This window comes from Opisthocomus hoazin, chromosome 1, assembly GCF_030867145.1.
Source record: "Opisthocomus hoazin isolate bOpiHoa1 chromosome 1, bOpiHoa1.hap1, whole genome shotgun sequence".
Classification (NCBI taxonomy): Eukaryota; Metazoa; Chordata; class Aves; order Opisthocomiformes; family Opisthocomidae; genus Opisthocomus; species Opisthocomus hoazin.
This window is the reverse complement of record NC_134414.1, coordinates 56,081,628-56,100,249: the sequence shown is the minus strand read 5'-3', so window position 1 is coordinate 56,100,249 and position 18,622 is coordinate 56,081,628. Positions and strand designations below refer to the sequence as shown.

At 37.2% G+C, this 18,622-nt stretch overlaps 1 long non-coding RNA gene across 1 annotated transcript; it reads right to left on the bottom strand.

Annotated features, from left to right (window-relative positions):
• Positions 1–570: 570 nt before the first annotated feature.
• LOC142363038 (uncharacterized) lies at positions 571–16,980 on the bottom strand. Its single transcript, XR_012765446.1, has 5 exons — positions 16,901–16,980; positions 16,308–16,417; positions 7,530–7,567; positions 2,131–2,229; positions 571–1,004 (listed from the first exon to the last, which is right to left on the bottom strand). It is a non-coding gene; the product is annotated as an uncharacterized LOC142363038 (long non-coding RNA).
• Positions 16,981–18,622: the final 1,642 nt, after the last annotated feature.

Sequence of the window (18,622 nt, the reverse complement as noted above, 5' to 3'; positions counted from 1 at the left end):
TGTAAAAACTAACTAAAAAATAATGAAAACAAAAAATTTATAATATAATCCCTGAGGATTCCTTTTACTGTAGAGTTTTTGCACTATAATCTTCTTTATATGTTGAAAGTATAATAGCACAATATATAAAACATTCTTACTTTAATTTTCAAATTCTATTAATTTTCCAGTCTTGACAACATGTAGTGTAGTAGCTTTCAACTAGAGAATAACAGTTGATTCAATTCTTCCCCCCCCCCAAGGTTTTTCTAAGGATTTGATGGTTTAATATATGTAAGTAAAATTATTTACTACACAGCTCAGAATTCCTGAGCTAAGATCTAAACCCAAGAGTTTCAGCTTCCAAAATTCTCCCGAAAATGTTCCTTTTTTAAAAATATACACATAAGCATCCTTGAGAAAACCCCACAACCAAAACCCAACCAAGCTGAACACTGTTTGCATGCTTAAAATATAAATATATTTAATTTTCATATAATTCTTTCCATATAAGTTGAACTTCTGACAAATGCATGTCCTTATATTCCAAAGACATAAGCAAACGCATATTGTTATATGTGTTCATCTCACTTGCTAAATCTCTGTAATTCCTGCTGAAACACACCTGTTGCATCCTGGGGCCTTATTTCCCCTAATCAAGCAGATATGCAGAAGCAGTCCATGGCTTTCTGCCAGCCCAGATGGAACATTTTTTCTTCCAATAGAAATTAGAGCTGAAGAGGAACTACTGCGTGCTTAAATCTCAGTCTGGTTGAAAGTCAATGAGCCATAGTGAATCTTGAGGCTAAGCTGGAGAGTGCTTCAGGCTACTCTGGTCTAGGCATGATCATTTACACAGGGAGAAAGTGCATGATTAAGGTGTTTATTTTGCAAGGTATTTGCAAACAAGGATAGTTCTAGACATGCATCGTTAGCAATATGCCATGGAAGTATTTTGAACTGACGTCTCCATCTTAGAGCAGTGCTAGATGAAGAAATTACTGTCCCCTGCTTGGCTGTCACACCTGTGAAGAAAACATCACAAAAGTTCACAGAAATAGAGGACTGCACCCAGAGCCTTGTGTGCCTGAAAGACAAGCTCAAGCACTGAGCTATAGCCTTTGCTATACTGTCAGAGAAGAAGTAATAGACCTGTTTCTTACACAACAGCTAAGAAAAAGATGATCATACTAATCTTAAAGGGATCTCTTCTACTGATTTGAACAGAACCAGAACTTCAACCACCATGTACTAAAGTCAAAAGAAGAGGCTATGTTTTGTGATAGTGAGACCTAGTGTATGTTTACTTCCATATGTTGAATTAGAAATTCCTAAGAAGTGAGGTATTATGACAGAAAAAAAAAAGGTGAGAGGAATTAACATTAATGTAACAAAGATAATATTTTATAATATTATTTTTATAATAATTTTTCATACAGTATATCTTCAAAATGAGAAATGTTACTGCTAAGATATTTAAATAGTGAGCAAAAATATTTTAAAATCATGGTATAAAGGTAATTAGCCTCTCTCATTGTTAATTTAACTTTGAACACACAACTGCAGCATTGGAATTTCTTGCAAAATGCTCAATATATATCCCTGTCTCAAGTATATCTTAGTGTAAAGAAATAAATCAAAGTGCTTATACTGGTGAAAGTAGGAGGTAAATCTGTTGACATGAAGACAATTTCTTAGACCCCTTCAGCTCATTTTGTTTCCTTATTTTACTTCTCAATTAAGAAACATGTTTGAAGACTTTATGAAAATGAAGTTTTTATGTGCACAAATGTTTGATATTATTTCTCTTGTAGATATTTCAAATGAGACAGTGAAATGACTTCATGAACATTTCTGTGTGCACAGGGGTAGGTACAGAATTCAAAGAAATATTCTGAAGTTTAGATAAAATAACTTTTCTGACAATTAAGCAAACGGTGTGGGTAGTTAATATGTTTGAAAACCCTAAGAGATAGCCAGTACATTATTAATTTATAAAATTACAGAGGAAGATCAAAATGATGGATGGCTTTAGCTCAAACCACCAGTTTGGGCTAGCTGGGTTAGATTAGAACATAAAGGTATTAATAGTGATACCTTTGCACAGAAATCTTCTGATTAGGGTATTGCAGAGGAAATGTTGAGAATTACCTACAGGAGCTGCTTGGCCCAATGAACAGGGCAGAGTCTGATTCAGCTGTGTCCTCCTGCAGTCGGGTGGAGGGCTGCGATTTTCCTCTTTATTTATTTCTGTAACAACAGTTATATGAAAATAACTTTAAGTGAGGGAACAGTCTTTTGTTCCTGGCTGAATAATTTCACCACTGGGCCATGATTAGGCTTTCAATATCCTCACAACAATCTAATAACTGAGCAACATGCTGTTGTCTTGTATCGCTGGCATGAAATGGAGTGGAGATAAAGCAATTTGCTTAATATCACAGAAGATATCTGTGGCAAAACCAAGTGCTTGAAACTAGCTCTCCTAACTTCTTCGTATTAACACCATCCTTTCTCTTCTTAGAGTATCTGAAAACTCATAAAAGAGTGCTCAGTACAACTGGAGACTAAGCCAGTAACATGCTTTAAAAACTAATGATGGCCTTTTAAGTATAAAAAACCCAGTGTTTTCCAGAGTGCCACTTTTTCTGACTGATGGGAAGACCCTAGAGCAGGTCGTCATGTAAATTTGTACTAATGAGGATTTGTGTGCTGAATTTCAAACCTGGTTTATTTAAAAATCAAGGCATAGTTTATCCAATTAACATTCATTATTCTGGATGACATTATAAGAATATAAAATTTGATCCCTCTAGGAATTCAAAGATTATGTTCTCTGGGAAATGATTATAAATGTGATGATGTTATTCTGTTGGGGTGGTTGAACAGGAAGAAGGAAAAATGTCAACACCTCTGCTTGTAGTTTTAAAACATGAGAAACATTAAAACAAGCAAAATATTGCAAAATTGGTGTGAGAAAAAGTAGTAGTGTGAAAGAAGTCTGAGTATCTAAGGTTTTTTTACCGCTAAAGAAAATTCTTTATTTAAGGAAAAAGATGTTAAGGTTGACACTGTCCCTCTAAGCAAGAAGTGCCCTCAATCTGAAATATCTAAACCCAGCCATCAAAACACAGTATTTCAAAAAGTCTGTGTAGAGAAACTATTTGTCATTTTTTTCCAGATCGTTGCCTGATGAAAGGATTTTGTTGTTTTTCAAACAATACTCAGGATTGCCCAAGTTTTCAAGATGCAAATAGCCTTCGAAGCTTGAAACACCATGAGAAACATTTATTAAAAACAATTCTATCTCAATACATTCATCTTCTTCTGGCTGTGGGCTTTCAGAAGTGGAAGAAAAAGCAGGAAAATATATGATATTAAAGTAAAGTTCAGTTCCTAAAGCAAGTTTTCTGTTACTGCCTTTTTCCACTCCCTTCTGAAGCCCAAAATAAGCCTATATAGAATGTCATGTCTTAAATATCTTTGCTAACATTGTGTTAGCGAATATCACCATGGAGAACAATAATTACTTTTGATATACCTGCCTTTGTCTTTAAATAATTTTAGAGATTTTGTTTTTATCATAATAACAGGAGAAAAAGAAAAAAAGGGAAAATCGTAAAGAGCTACATGATTCATGATATCTTTCCAAATAAAACAAGAAGAGTTACACTGCAGTGGTTTCTCCTGTTGGCTACAGCATTTCAGAATGATCTGTAGGTCAAATTCAAAATCTAGTACTCTGTTCTGAATAAGAAATTAAACTGCCTTTTTCTAAAAGAAACATGCTAGTGAATAGCTAAGCCTGACATTTCGTAATATAATGCAACCCCAGAAACAAAAATAACTGACCCATTTTAAGAATCTAAGATTTATTTTCTATTTTTTATGCACTTGAATAAATCCAAATATTGCTAGGATATGATCTTGGGGCTCACCTCTGCTTTATTCCAAACCATTATTTGTATATGTGAATGAAGATGCCAGATCCCTTATCAGCATCATTTTCAACCTGAATGAGAATGGAAAACTTTGTCGAATAGTTGCATGATGGAAGTAGGTCACTAATTCCTTAATGTACAGTTCTTAACAGCTCTCACAGAGAGAGGGAGAGCAAGATGGAAAGCAAGAGAGAGAAAGACTTTGACAATGCTTCAGCAGGCTGCTGAAGTCTATTTTCATCCCCAGTGTAATACACAGTTATTTTATACAACTATATTGAGGAACAGGCCACAACATGGAGCGGAAACTTGGTAATGGACCTCTTACCTTGACTTCTTTAAAGACAAGGCACTGGTAGGTGGCAGATCCCCTAGCAGCATAACTTCTTGACGTCAATTGTAGTCATGCTGGACAATGCCACTAACTATCTTGTTACACAGGACAGACTAGAGAAACCAGAGAGATGAACTGCAAAATTAGTTCTATGGTAGCCTAAACCACAGAATCTCAGAATTATCGAATGGCTGATGTTGGAAGGGACCGTTGAGGTTATCTGGTCCAATGCCCCTGCTCAAGTATGGCAACCTACAGCCAGGTGCCCAGGAATGTGTCCACATGGATTTTTAATATCTTTAAGGATGGAGATTCCACGACCTCTCTGGGAAACCTGTGCCACTGCTCAGTCACCCTCACTGTAAAAAAGCATTTCCTGATGTTCACAGAACTGAACACAGTACTCAAGGTGCAGCCTCACCAGTGCCGAGTATAGTGGCACGATCACCTCCATACTCCTGCTGGCCACACTATTCCTGCTACAAGCCAGGATACCATTGGCCTTCTTGGTCACCTGGGCACACTGCTAGCTGCCTGTCAGCCAACACCTCAAGGTCCTTTTCCACCAGGCAGCTTTCCAGCCACTCCTCCCCAAGCTTGTAGCATTGCATGGCATTGTTGTGACCCAAGTGCAGGACCCAGTATTTGGCCTTGTTGAACCTCATACAGTTGGCCTCGGCCCATTTATCCAGTCTGTCCAGATCCCTCTGCAGAGCCTTCCTACCCTTGAGCAGATCGACACTCCCACCCAACTTGGTGTCATCTGCAAATTTACTGAGGGAGCACTCAATCCCCTCATCCAGATCATTGATCAAGATATTAAACAAAACTGGCCCCAAAACTGAGTCCTGGGGAACACCACTTATGACTGGCCAACTGATCCAACTGGATTTAACTCCATTCACCATAACTCTCTGCGCTCAGCCATTCAGCCAGTTTTTTATCCAGTGAAGAGTACACCCATCCAAGCCATAGGCAGCTGGTTTCTCCAGGAGAATACTGTGGGGAACAGTGTCAAAGGCCTTACTGAATTCCAGGTAGATAACATCCACAGCCTTTCCCTCATCCACTAGGTGAGTCACCTGGTCCTAGAAGGAGATCCGGTTGGTCAAGCAGGACCTGCCTTTCATGAACCCATGCTGTCTGTGCCTGATCCCCTGGTTATTCTGCACATGCCCAGTGAGCACACTCAAGGTGAGCCGCTCCATAATCTTCACTGGCACCAAGGTCGGACTGACAGGCCTGTAGTTCCCCAGATTTTCCTTCCTGCCCTTCTTGTAGATGGGCTTCACATTGGCGATCCTCTAGTCGTCTGGGACCTGCACTGTTAGCCAGGACTGCTGATAGATGATGGAGAGTGCCTTGACCAGATCCTCCACCAGCTCCCTTAGTACTCTTGGTTGGATCCCATCTGGCCCCATAGACTTGTGAGTGTCCAGATTCTTAATTAAGATGTTAAACAAGAGTGGACCCAGTATTGACCCTTCGGTTATATCATTAGTTACTGTCATCCAACTAGACTTTGAGCCTCTGATTGCCACTCTCTGGTCCAGTTTTCAACCCACCTCACTGTCTGCCCACCCATTCCATAAATCATCAGCTTGTGTGAGGATTGCCTCCTCCAAACTCAAGAGAAGTACATCTTAATGGACTGATCCCAATAAAGATTTTATGGTAGACAGTGTTAAAGTCTTGACTGAAGTCCAGGTAGATTATACCCAGTGCTATCCTCTCATCTGCCAGGCCAGTTGTTTCATTTTAGAAGTTTTATCAAGTTTGTCATGCATGACTTTCCCTTGGTGACGCCATGCTGACTACGGATGGTGATTATCTTGTCATTCATGGGCATGGAAATAGTTTCCATGATTAGCTGCTCCATCACTTTCCCAGGATTTAGGTGAGACTGACCTGCCAGTAGTTCCCTCAGTCCTTCTGCTTGCCCTTCTTGAAGATAGGAGTGACAATTTCTAGCCTCCAGTCTTTGAGCAGTTCTCCCAGTTTCCGTGATTGATTGAAGATTGTTGTGAGTGGCCTCACAATAACGTCTGCCAACTCCCTCAACACTCGTGGGTGCATCCCATCATAGATCCATCAGGGTCTATGAACTTATGTATGTCCTGTTTGCTGAAGTATTTCCTGACCTGATTCTCTTCCACGACATGTAGGTCTTCGTTGTTCCAGCATTTCCCCTTGGTCTCTGGGACCTGCGATTCCTGAAGATCCATTTTGCTAGTAAAGACTGAGGCAAAGAAGGCCTTTTCTGTGTCCTGTGTAACCAGGTCCCCCGTCTTGTTGAGTGATGGGCCCACATTTTCCTTAGTGTTCCTCTTTGTTGCCTATGTACATGTTGAAGTCCTTCTTGTTGTCTTTGACATCCATGGCCATTTGGGTTTTAGCTTTCCTAACTTCATCCCTAGATCCTTAGACAGTGTTTCCGTATTCCTCCCAAGTTACCTGCCCTTGCTTCCATACTTTTTGTATTTGAGTTTGGCCAGGAGATCTTTTTTTTTTCATCTATGCAGGCCTCTTGGAATTTTTATAGCACTTCATATTTGTCAAGATGCACCTCTATTATGCTTGGAGAAAGTGATCCTTGAATATTAACCAGCTTCTATGGCCAGGTCTTCCCTCCAGGGCCTCATCCTTTGCGACTTTTCCAAGCAGTTCTTTCAAGCGGCCAAAGTCTGCTCTCTTTAAGTCCAGAGCTGTGAGCTCACTTTTCACCCTCCTCCTCAGCTTCAGGATCCTGAACTCCACAATTTCATGGGCATTGCAGCCAAAGTTGACTTTGATCTTCACATACCCAACAAGCTCCTCCTTGATGGTGAGTATGAGGTCCAGCAAAACAACTCTTCTTGGCTCCTCTGTCACTTGGAGGAGGAATTTATCACCAATGCACTCCAGGAACTTTCTGGATTGCCTATGGCCTGCTGTGATGTCCCTTCAGCATGTATTGAGGAGATTGAAGTCCCCCATGAAGATGAGGGCCTGTAAACATCAGGGTGTTCCTTACTGTATGTAGAGGGCCTTATCTGCTTGCTCCTCCTGGTCAGATAATTTATAGTAGACTTCCACTATAATGTCACCTTTGCCTGTCCTCTCTTTAGTCCTAACCCATTAACTCTCTCTTCCGCCCCCAGGCAGAGCTCCATGTACTCCGGCTGCTCTCACACATGAAGGGGGCAACTCGCCTTCCTTGTACACCAATTCTCTCCTTTCTAGAGAGCCTGTATCCCCCCAGTGAAAAAATACTGTAGTCATGGGAGCCATCTCACCAGTTTTCCATGATCCCAAGAAGGTCTTAGCCCTTCAACTGCAAAAAGACAGAAATCAAGTATAAGATTTTTCCTTATCTCAGTGAGATCAAAACATGATTAAAGATTGTATATGTCACTATGATGGAGATGAAGTGCTAACTTACAAAATACAACATGATCCTACAAATTAGCAGTTAGAATCTGGTGCTGTAGCTACAACGATGTTTTGGACAACAGAAATGTAAATCATGAAAGTAAAAATTTTTATTCAACTTAACTGCTGATGTAAAACTTTCTTCTTCCTCCTACATGTGCATTTCTATGTTAATTTCATAGTATCATTAATTTGCATTTTTACCTGCTACGATTACATGCTGCCAGAATTGGAAGGGAGCCAGTATGTTTTATTAATCCCACTGACACACTTTGGAAAATATTAAATAGGCTTTTATGTTTTTTTTTCAAATGTTCTTGAGGTCTGAAAGGAAAGAACTAAATTTAATACTGTATAAACACTGGGAAGAGTTGCCATGAAGTTTGGTTCATTAAGTTAACTGATCTGTTTGACAGAAGAGGGTAGTTAGCATTTGGAGTTGACTGACAGGTTAGCAAGGAGAGAAGTAGAAGACAAAGCCAGGGGGTAAAAAACGTAATTTCATGATGCCTTTTTTTTCAGGAAAGACATTTTATGAGTTCCCTATCTTGTCTCTGTTTGTCCCCCTCCACAGAAGTATCTCGGTGAAACTGCAGGGGTCAAAATATCATCTTATTCCCAGTGCAGGTAATTTCAGTCAGCCAGTTTACAGCTGCTCTCAAGCTGTTGAGCAGGTGAGCTATGATCAAAGGGAGCAAATAGCATGGCTACTCCAAGCTGGCTTTGAAAGAAAAGCCATTTTCTTACAAAAGTGCACACTGGGGGGAACAGAGCGAAGGAGAGCGATGTAACTGATTATTGTGGAATAATGAGGGTTAGCAGAAGGTGAGTATGAAAAATCTGTGATGGATCATTAAACAATGTCACTTAGAAGTCCACTAACTGAGGAAGGCAGATTTGAAAGTGGTGGGTTTTTTTTTTCCCCCAACAGAAGCTGTTCCAATATTTTTCTTCCTAAATGACTGCAGCTACAAGAGTATAATTGTTAAATAGTGGCACTTTTTTTCTGGAAACATAATATATCTGTAAAAAGAAAAAAAATCTCATTTAAATACCTACGTTTTCTCACAAATATGATGGTCTTTCAAAAGAACCCCAATGATACAACATATGAGTTTTCCACGTCTGTTGCTGTACAATATTCAGGTTTTGGAGAGAAAGCAGAGAAATTTGACAGAAATATCTTTATATACTCTACGATTTATTTGCATTGACCGACTGCTTCCTGCTGATTACACAGAAGTTATGATGCAAATATCTATAATTCACTGTTCGTATTCATTAAGTTTGCTTAAATTTCCTTCATTTCCCCAAATTGCAATAAATAGATATCTCACTGTTAAGCAAGATTTGATGTTCAGGTTAAATCTTTGGTTTGGTATGGTTACAGGTATGGTTGATGGAACTGTGCATTAGCATTCTGACTTTCAGATAATTTGTAAAACATACTCTGCGAGGTGGTCACTGTATGTATCGTCACTTAATGTAATGTATTTATACCACATGAATCTCAGGCTGTATCTGCACTGCATATTTCTTTAGTAGTTCTGTTGTGCTTCAAAACTTTAAGTAAAATTATTTTTGATTCTCTGTGAATTTTTGAATAAGAGAATAAACACCTGACTTCCATAAACTTTTATTAACTTGCAAATTTGAAAGGAAATGAAAGGAAATTAACAAAAAATAAAGGGGAAAAAGGAAAATGTTTTCTTTTTTTTTTTTTAATTTGTACTACGGTAAAAACATAGAAAATTACATCCGCAAATTTATCTATTTGAAAATATTTCACAAATTTCCAAGCTTATTCAAACTTTATAGAGAAGTATTGCATTACAGTCTTCAGTTACACTCTACCAACCTTTTTGTTCTTTTTTGGCAGTCATCTATCTGGAGTTCTCTAACATAAATATGATATGGGGATAGTCTTAGAATGTGATTGAACAATGGCAAAATTCATCATTATCACTTGGGTTTTTTGAGTTCTTTTCTTTCTAATATCTGTGTCTGTAGCTGGAGTGAATCATTTGAGAAAAAAAAAGTTTTACTCTGAGTTGCAGTTTACCTTATTAATAAATAGTCATCTAAATCAGTGCAAGTAACAAAAATATTAAATACGAACCCACACATATGTCTACCTTTAAAAAAGGCATATTTTCATTAGGGAGAATGATTCTTCTGTTAATTTGATTGTGCCTCTTTGTACACTCTGTAATCCAAGATGTGCAGGTGATATCAATGTGCTTGCAAAATGACAGCTTGTGGTAGTATCCGACAGGAAAAAGGATTAGGGTAATCATCATCAACGTAGCCTAACAGCATGTGAGGAACTGTTCAAACATTTAAACATAACATAAAATCCCCTTCTAGTGCCTCAAAATGTTTCAAAGCACTATTTAGTATACAAACATATGTGTAGCCTCAGGGGTTGTCACCATTTAGAGCCTCGTTTCCTGAATAAATTAGGCTTCAGTCGATATTCTAGGTACTAAAAGATACCCAATTTTAACATATTTTTGTGAGAAATATTTAATCTTTTCACATTTTCCTTACTGCAGTTTTTGAAAGAATGAAATTAGCATTATTCGTATTGTTAGCCTGGACTGCTTACCGCCATTACAATTATACAAAAGGTTGCTTTTGTTTCATTATGGTACCTATATTCTTTGATGAACTGACCTTTTTCAGTCTGACAGCTAAGCAGTCTGTATGTAATGAAAAGACCATATGCAATGAATAAATATTTATACACGGAGAACATAATGTTTAAATTAGAATGAAAAGGTCTCTTAGAACTAAACATTATTCATTTATAAAAGGGCAAAATAAATATCCAAATTAGTCTTAGAGTTAGCAGGCTTTCCATGTCAAACTGGAAGATTTCAACTTAAAATAGAGCAATAGTCAAGGGAGGGTAAAATATTTTGTTTCTTGTTTGTCCACCCATGACTAGATTCCCCTCACGTTTTCCTCAGTTTACATAAGAGTTAATGGGTTTATATCATTAATACAAGAGCAATTGTTTGTTTCCCACACCAATAACATCCTGTTGAAGGAATTTCCGAAGCATAGGAATGGTGCCTGGAAATGAAGATCCTTTTCTATCTCACTCTTGAACAGTTAATTTGAAAGTAAGGGTACATGATAGAAAGCAGTTGTGCTGTCATGTATTAAGACATCTCCTGTAAAGCTGCAATTGAAGGTGACGAACTTTTTAGTCCATCTCAATTATGAAAGAAGTATATTAACCTAAAACACCCACATCAAACAGCAGACTAAGAAACAAGATGTCACAATGTAGTATCTTAATGTTTACTAGCTGTATGCTAGTACCTCCATAGGTTCTGTCTTTCTGGAAAAGAAAGTAGTGTTTGTCAACATCATCTATTTGAATGTGACTTTGGTTAGGTAATTTTTATTATCGAACCAAAACAATAGGGTAATATTTTTGACACCAGGACCATCTGTCTTTACAATTTTCTGTGTCAGGTTTGCCCAAATTGGAAGTACATAAGGTAGTCTGCTTTCCAGAGTTTCTGATCTAACCTGGCGTAGGAGTGTAAAGATGAATAATGACATTTTCAAATTCTTATAAACTAGTATTGGAAAAAAATGGGCAAACAAGATATCTGGAAGATATAGGTGAGGATATTCTTCCTGACCATGCAGGATTTCTTTATTTTTGCTCTAACAGCTGAACAGTCATTTTGTCAGATGAGACCGCGTGTTCCTTCACCCAGAAGTCAGCTGTTGGTACCCTATGACATTGTTCCCAGACAATGAAGAAGTCTAGCTTATTATTACGCAATATTTTAATTTGAGAGATGTATGAAATATTTTATTTCTCTTCTTCTGAACAATATTACATGGCAAACATTTTTTCGTAAACTATTTCAAAATAAAAGAGCATTCTGCTCTGCATATTTCATCTGGAGTCCTATCAGTTTACTCTGTAGTCCACACAGAATTTCAAGACTACCAGATAATTCCAGACTTTTTTTTTTTCTTTTTGTATTGTTGTTTTAATATTGTTATCTGCCTATCATCCCTACAACAATTAAAAAAAGAGCCTTTTCTTCCCAGGGTAATTTCTAAAAAAAAACCAGACTTCCTCCAAAACCAGAAAACTACAGCCACAAAAGGAAAGAAAAGGAGGAAATGAAGACACATAAATCCTTTTACATCTCCATTTTTATCCATAGATTTAAAACATACATCTGTCTTTTATGGAAAAAATGGAATACTCCTTACATTGCTATTATCTGCTCCTTCCTTTCCTCCCCCAAAAGGCAAGCAGGCATGCATATTTTGTACAAACTCCAAAATCCTGTTTAGATGTGATATTTTTTCTAAGGCTTTGTATGCGGGATGTGTTCTGTACAGCTGTTTCTAAGGGACGTGTTTTCCATCAGCCAGCAACGACTGTCCTTCCTGGTCTCCAAATCTGATGGTATCAAAAGGCTGACCAAAGAAAAAAAAACTTCATTACTTCTCCATGAGCTAAAGCTGGACGTTGCTACATTTTGTGAAAAACAGATGCTGTCATGCATAGCATCACAAATTTGCTAATTGTTTAGCAAATACTTTTGCTCATTTTATACACACTCAGCAGTTGGTTTTGTGCATGTCATGCATACTTGTCATGTTTGGAGATACTCTATCTTTTAGTGGCCTTTTGATGTAGGTATAATGCATATGGATGTCAGGCACACTTGCTGAATCCAGCTTGGTCCTGTTCAGTTGCAGCCATTCAGTACCAATTAGCTCCATCAGCATTGCTCAGAATTACTCAACAAAATACAGAATTTCTGCCAGACACATTGGCAGTATTTTCTAATTTCACTGGTCTGTTACACACCTACTACCTTCCAAAAGGTAAACTTATGATACATTTGAAAGGACCCACCAGAAAGAGGCAGCAGACTCAGAAGTACAAGAAATTGTGGTGTTTTTATGACTTCAATTTTCCTATTCAGAGGGTAACATTGTTTACTTCGCTGAATGACAAGTCACAGCTATTGCTTTGCTAGTCTTGAACTAATCGATATCACATTTCCTAGCATTAATTATAGGTGTGTTGAGCTATTGAATATTAATTGTAATTCCTCTAGCTAATATACAAATGCTATGCAAAAATTTCAGCAATATGTTGTACTTTCCATAAACATATATTTGCCTTTGCACATACCATAATCTTTTCAGATAACGCAGATTAGTATTTAGCAATTTTCTTTTTTTTTTTTACTAGGCATCTGGACATTATGCAAACTTCATTTAAGAGAACAAACTACAAAACAAGTAATTTCCTTCTCTGATAGTAAACAAAGTAATATCCAGACTTTGCATGAACAGAGAACACAAAACGGAAACGACAGTGAAAAAAGTGCCAGCATACAGCGCTTTTTATTTAAAAGCACTGTATAGATAAATAGCCCTGGGTTCAGGGAGGACTGAAATATACATAGTGATACACACATATGGGTGTGCTAAAATCCATAGAATTTTCAATTGGCTAGTTTTATATATAGGTATACTCCTAATGCACATTCTGCTGAATGCATTTTAACGTGAACCTTTCTAGAAAATTTCAAACTTTTTTCAAATTATTCTCCAGATTTAGTGTATATATTCAATTAACTACAACTACATTTTTAAGTTATCCTTTCACTTCTGAAGTTAATTTCCAGTGGCTCTATTTTGTATTTTAGCTTCTCTTTTTAGAGTTGGATGATATTAGTTTTTATTGTTGTTGTTGTTTTGGGTGGTTTTTTGTATCAGATCAGCTGCTGAGTGATTACTTACTTACTTAAGTAACAATTCTATTTGGTATCCAGGCAGCACCGCACATGCTGGCACAATGCTAATCAATATATAAGACCTTATTTGACAATCTTAACAAAGGCTGAACAGTACTTACACACAAAATCTAAAATCAGACTGACCATAAAATAGCAGTTTTCATAAGTAAAGATTGTAAAATAGAATCCCTGATATTGGCTTATGTGGAACAGTATTTGTTTCTGTGTACTATTAATTTCTTACCAGTGCTTTATTTTAATTGGTGGACATGAAGCCATCAAGTCAATTATAGCTTATCTTTACTGCTCTAATTGTTTTTACACTTTCTCAGAAGAGTTTGTACATCAGTGTAAACACGTAAGAAACATCCAAAAAAGAAGCAAATAAACTTTTGGAAAAAAAAAATTCTCATTAAATCACTTCAGTGGAAAATAAAGATGAAGGAGAAGGAACCGGTCTATTTTTACAATTTCTCTCCTCTCTTCTCAAAATAGTGAAAAAATTCCTGATGACTAGTACAATTCAATGTCTAAGATGATGGCTAAAAGAAGCTATTAAAGTTTCCTCGTAAACAGCATAACTCTTTCACCTTTAGAAGTTTGGAGACAGGGTTTTCTTTTGTGGACAATTCTGGCTGCATTACTAGCAAATGTTAATCTGCTATAACTTCACTACTTCGGAAGAGAATTGAATGTCCTACTAACAGAAAACACTCGGGTCTTGAAATAAATTATCATTGTTATTTAGGTCACTAAACCCAGAAGAATCTCTTAACTGGAACAGCTGGGGTCAGGAGTACCTACTAAAGGCATTGCTCTACACTTCCAATTTAACACTCCTTAAATTATATGTGTCACAGAAATGGAAAAAGGAATGCACAGAGCGGTGTCCTCATTACAAATCAGAATCGGGCCCCTTATTTTTTCCTCCTGAATGCAGTAGTTTAACATTACAAAGTATGTTAGTAGTTCTGAAGCCCTATCTTTAGATTTTCTTTTGCTTTTCAAGACTGTAAAATATGAGTTCAAGCAAGCAGGCTTAGAGCTGATTCTTCTGAGAGACGTCTGCAACCACAAAGTTCACATTTCTCAACCTGTTAGACCCTGTGTCCCCTATATTTAAGCTTTAAATCAGTCTTTAAGGCTGACTATTGTCAGAAAATTCTACAGCAAAGAGATAGACACATAATTGACAGGAGAAGGGAAAGAAAGCTCTGTCTCCTGTCTCCAGGTGTGGAGATAGTCTCTCTAAAGAGATCTGATATGGCAACTGTTAACACCAGAGCCCAAAGTTCAGCGCCCTTTCTCCTTGTCAAACTGCCTCTGATGGAAAGGCAGAATTAAAATCATCCAGACTGTTTGACTAAGATGCTTCTAATTAATATATTCCTGGTTAAAGGTTGCACAATGCACCCAAAGCTGGTCCATTTATTTTTAGTTCCTGTCCAACGAACCACTAGAGAGTTGTATGCAGATAACAATCTGCTTCATAACAATGATTCCACAGAAAAAATGTTATTGCACGCTTCCCGTGGTGTTCCACACTTGCATGCATATTTTTGCTCGATTTAGTTTGTCTCCAACATTTAAAGCAGAAAACAACATTTAGCAAATTTACCACTACAATCATAAAAGCAAAATTTACAACCTGCTGTAATCTTCACCAGGTGAAATTAAGTTTGCTTTCTTATATGCTCACCCTATTTTGGCTAGAATTTGTCTTCTCTAGATCTTTGACACTAGATCTTTGACACATCTTTTGCATTAAAGCAATGTTTTTTATTAAAGCAAGTCTTATCGGTAAGATTCACAATCTCTAAATACAGAACTGAACTGAATACGAAAAACCCTGTCCCTTTACATTGTCTCCATATCATGATAAATGGGTGAGTATGCCTTACTCATTTCCAGGAATTCTGCTCTCTCAAGTGTCTGTTAAATGTTGTGGATTAATGATGGCCTCAAAGATGGTGTAAAGAAGCAGCCACATCTGATCCAAGCCCTAAGTTGTAAGTGAAGATAGCAGCAGAAGCAGCACTGTGTAGGTCTGTGGTTTACATGCTATTAATGTTATACACAACAATTTAGGAACCCTTGTGTTGTATGATTCATGTTTTGCTCAGATTCATAGTACTAAAAAAAATATTATAATATACGGAAAAAAGAAAAAAAGTACAGTGCCCTTTTTGTTGTTTTTTTCCAATAACTACTGTCTATAATTTAAATAGTGTATCATTTGTAATCTGAATCTCCTTGGCTTCTTTTTTAATTTGCTGATTCTTGGGATGATCTGAGAATAAGGTCCCCTATCCTTTGAAACCTTTATTTCGAGATTACTTTTCCTTTCTATAAGGCTTGCAGGAGTCAAACAAGGCCCTAAGTTCAAGACTTACAAAAGAAACTTGATAGTTTATGATGTGCAAGTGGTCACATCAGATTAAGATTCTGTGACCTTCAATTGCACAAGTCCCATCTATGAAGTACAAGATTACAGTTGTGCTCTGTTGCAGAAAAGAAGAAAAAAAAAATTATGAAAAGATTGTTCTCTATTTTTTTGGGGTACAATAAAAACTATCTACATCCAGATGGATCCTTTCAGCTCCTTGTACATTCAGTGGACAGAAATGAAAACTCTTTATTCCACTGATTATACAGGGAGGTTTGGGAATTGTCTCAGAGACAGACTCCATTTGGTCATACAATTTCTCCCTTTTGCACCTTGTGAATTCTTTATTCAGTCAATACTTACACAATTACAATACACAAAAACAGTCCTTGAATTACCACGCACGTTAGATACGCAAAGGCTGAATATCTCTTTTAAGCCCTGCTGTCATTTAAACCTACCAGCATGGGTCCAATTCCCATGGCCATCATAGGCCAGCTAGGCACTGTGCTTCTTACTGAGGAGACTCGGAGATCCCTCCTACTGACTGCAGAGTTTCCATCTGAATTGACTAAAGAGAAGATTTTAAATTAGGAGCCTGTCACACCTATCGCTTCTGTTATCATGTATGTTGCACAAACATATTTGTAAACTTCTTCTCTGTTCATCTTAGAAAAATAGAAAAGAAAATGGTTCTTTTTAACTGAATCATAGAATCATAGAGTACCAGGTTGGAAGGGACCTCAAAGATCATCTAGTCAATCCTTTCCTGGCAAAAACACGGTCTCGACAAGATGGCCCTACACTCTGTCCAGGTGAATCTTAAAAATGTCCAGTGTTGGGGAGTCCACCATTTCCCTGGGCAGATTATTCCAATGGCTGTTTGTTCTCATTGTGAAAAATTTTCCTCTTGTGTCCAATTGGAATGTCCCCAAGAGTAACTTACACCCATTACCCCTTATCTTTTCCATGTGACTCTTTGTAAAAAGCAAGTCTCCATCTTATTTGTAGTCACTGTTTAAATACCAGAACATGGTTATAAGGTCTCCCTTACCCTACACCTTCTTTTCTCAAAGCTGAACAAAAGATGTTCTCTCAACCTTTCCTAATATGGCAGGCTTCCCCACTCTCTGATCGTCTTTGTGGCACGTCTCTGGACCCTCTGCAGCCTGTCCACAAACTGAAAATTAATTAAAACAAGGAAAAGTTTTAAAGCAATTTTTAAAAAAGGCTACTTGCATAAGAAGCAGTCCAAAATGTTGGGGATCAGGCCTTAAAAGAGTTTTGTGTGTTCAGATTTGTTGAGAACAGAAATATAATATACCAAATACCCTTTTAAAGATAGGAATACAGGTGATTTGCACCTTAAAAATGCCATTGCTAAAAAAAAGAATGACAGAAAATTAAGACCATTGAGTTACCATGTTTTTACTGTTTTTTTTTCAAAATACGCATATTTTCACTTTTCCTGAAAATGCTTACAGCACAGAGGTGTTTTTAGAAATTCATAACTCTTCTCTGTCTTTAAAGTCACATTAGATGTGATTTTATTCCTGGATGGAAAACAGTAAATGGTTTAGAAGAGTCTGTGAGGTTTTCCTAGTCAAGAGGTTTAAGTCATGTTTATTTTGTATCTTTCACCCAAACATCATTACATTTAAATCATAGAAATAAATACGTTCATCCTGAAGAGCAGTGCTTCATAGAAGTCTTATGAGAAAGATAGAAACAGAGCACAAAATTTTTAAATTACTAATATAATAATTACTTTTCAATCAATATCAGTGGTTAAAGTGATAACTGTAACAGATGTTGCCAAATACAAGATTTGCCAGGATGAATCTGAATTGCTTGACATTGGCACAGGGACTCTGTATAATGAGTAGCCTTCCTTTTCTCCCAGGAATCTATTATGGGCTAAAGAGGAGAAATTTGAGTGCATGAGGCAAATCTCAGTAAGTAGACCTGTGGTTTTAATTTAGTAGATCAGAGAAGTGTTAGTTCTTCTGGTAATTTCAGGTACAGATTCTGCCTGTGCTGCCCTTGTCTGTTTATTTCATGATACTGTAAATGACCAGGCAAAGGGTTAAATGTGTCCAATGGCAGTAACATGAGGACCATGTGTACATTTTTTCTTTGTTTGAGTAGGAAAAAGCAAAAAGCTTTTCTTTGATGTCCTGTAATTAACCTTGCCAGACAGACCACGAAGAAGAGTAAACAGGCAATGTGCAGTCAAGCATGCAGTTACTCTCCTGTAGGGTCATATGCTGAATTTATGAAAAGAACAATCACATCTCAGTAACCCTTGTTCAAGACATTATAATCAGGATGAAGACAGATAAGAAATATAAGTAAAATGCAGGCAGGCTTTGATTAAAGTGTCAGGAGTGCGTATATGCCCTAATGTTTTTCCCATATTCTCAGGTAAGCATATGAAAGATGGATCTGTTAGCAGCATCCTTCGGTTTTATTCTTATCTGGAGAAAGTAATCTCTCAAAAGCAAGAAGAAAGTTTGAGGGGACACAATCATCTCAGGTCTTATCTTAAAGGGCACCTCAGGCCTTACTTAAAAGTGCCCTGGACATATATACCAATTTACAAGTCATCAAAAACAAACTGCTTCATGCACGAGAGATGGAGTCAGGGCTCGTGTGTGCAGAGAAGATATAATTCTATATATAATATAGAATATAATATATAGAATAATATAATGCCACATATGAGAAACAGGGTACTTTATGTCTATGTCAGTATATTCTGGAGACTAAAACTAGT